This window comes from Sinocyclocheilus grahami, unplaced genomic scaffold, assembly GCF_001515645.1.
Source record: "Sinocyclocheilus grahami isolate Dianchi unplaced genomic scaffold, SAMN03320097.WGS_v1.1 scaffold1792.1, whole genome shotgun sequence".
Taxonomy (NCBI): Eukaryota; Metazoa; Chordata; class Actinopteri; order Cypriniformes; family Cyprinidae; genus Sinocyclocheilus; species Sinocyclocheilus grahami.
The window spans coordinates 1-2,099 of record NW_015506971.1 but is presented as its reverse complement, the minus strand read 5'-3'; the positions used below and the strand labels follow the sequence as shown (position 1 = coordinate 2,099).

At 44.5% G+C, this 2,099-nt stretch overlaps 1 long non-coding RNA gene across 1 annotated transcript; it reads right to left on the bottom strand.

The window, feature by feature from the left end:
- Window positions 1-213: 213 nt before the first annotated feature.
- Window positions 214-1,410, bottom strand: LOC107572675 (uncharacterized). Its single transcript, XR_001607382.1, has 3 exons — window positions 1,056-1,410; window positions 870-948; window positions 214-608 (listed from the first exon to the last, which is right to left on the bottom strand). It is a non-coding gene; the product is annotated as an uncharacterized lncRNA (long non-coding RNA).
- Window positions 1,411-2,099: the final 689 nt, after the last annotated feature.

The window sequence follows — 2,099 nt, the reverse complement described above, 5'->3', positions numbered from 1 at the left end:
GTGCCCCCGCACACACACACACACACACACACACACACACACACACACATATATATATATATGTGTATATATATATATATATATATATATGTGTATATTAGTGTTTTATGGCAATTACTGTCCTAACACATGTAAATGTTTCAGTCTTTTTGTAGAAAAATAAGCTCTACATAATAATGTAAAAATACCTTGATCTAAATGTGGCCATGTGAATGTGTAAACTCTTAAAGAAACTCAAACACAGCCAAGTATCTAAACTAGGGGTTCTTTATTTCCGACCGCGTATGCAGAAGACGCGGCATTAATACTCAAGGTTTTCCATGAAGGGGAGTTGTGCCGATGAAATGTATACAGTGAAGAATAAACACAACCAAAAGCACGCTTCCCCAAAGGTATAAAGAAACAAAACAAAAATATAAGCACTTCAACTCGTGCTCACAGTTACCAAAATAACTTCAGGCCAGTTTCGCCAATTCCCCTTCTTTCCCTTTACCATGATAGCCCCACAGTAGCACAAAATAAAATAAAATTAATTAAACACAGTACAAATAAATTGGTGTGAGCCCTTAACCCCCTGGATAAACAACGGTAGTGGCTTATAATGCTTTCTAAAGGAAGAACAAACATAGAATATAATCAAATATACATTCTCATCAGCCACTTATAACTTTTGACTAAATAAATTCAAGTAAATCCATTTTACACTCTGTACATCTCTATTAATATTGTTATTACTATCTTCTTCTCCAAGAACAGATCATTAATTAACTCAAATTGACATTGACATCAAAACAGTAAACAACTAGTGACCATTTTCTCTGAGTATACAGATACATTTCCCAAACCCGGATGAAATCAATATTACTCACTCTGTGGCGTGCTGCGTCACATTAGAAATTCACCCAGCTGTCACCTCACATGCACCTTCACGTGCCTTCGTTCTCCCCTCTAGTATTATTTTATTAAAGGAGAAAGAAGTTTGGTTTACTTTCCCTTTCACTTCACAACATAAATGGCATGTCCTAAACTCAACGTTCACATTAAATGTCACTCACGCTCGATTTCCGCGGCCTGCACGATTCCTCTACGCAGATATTTCTCACCCACGGAGAAATACGAAATCTGTGTGATCGCAGACTGATCCAAACTGCTCAGCGACCAGACCAACACCCAACCGAGGAATTACCTTTTTTTCCCTGTCCAAACAACAGACGGTGTTGTCTTCCAGTCCACGCACCTCAACTCACTCGTGTCCGGGATGCCTCAATCATAAAAACCGTTTCCCCGAAATAAAACACTCTTTTTATTTTTATTTTTCTCACTGCGCTGCTCAGACGCACGAGAGTGCCCCCTAATGACGGATAGGCATAACCACCGGCAATTCTTATGATGACTACTCTTTGTTACCCGGCCACATTTGTTCTTTTTAGTCCCAGTGTCCTCACGCAGGATATAGCATAACATATGAATACAACTGAAAACTGTTCTCACACACACACACACACTGTGGCGGGAGGAGCACATGACAGACACAGTGGGTGTGGCGTCAGGCCTCGAGAGGCTTTTATTAACTGAAAATAACAGAAAAATGCCCAAAACAGAGATTAAAGTGTCCAAAGGTAAAGAGTGCTCAAAATAAGCCGGGGATCCGGTGTCCTCGTCGTGCTGCGGGGTTCGTGAAGGGAAGGGCAGTGTTCAGGAAGGAAGGGTGCAGGTAAGGGGCGGAGTCCGGCGGTCGCACGCGCTCTCCTCTCCGGTCCGGGGCGCGAGGGGCGGCGGCTTCATGCTTCTCTTTGCTCTCGGCGCTCGGAGGGACTAGACAGCCCGGCATCCTGTCCCGACGGCAGTGTAACGGTGCGGTTCTCGTCCGGACCGCGGGTCCGGCAGCTCACGGCTCTGGCGGCGCGAGAGTCCCTCTACGAACCCTTCCTGGACCCACGAGGACACCAGCGTGCATGCACGGAGAAGAGACCGGAGTCTCGAGGAGTCACTCTCTCTCTCTCACACACATACACACACACACACTTACACTCTCTCACACACACACTCACTCTCGCTCTCTCACACACACACACTCACTCTCTCTCTCTCTCACACAC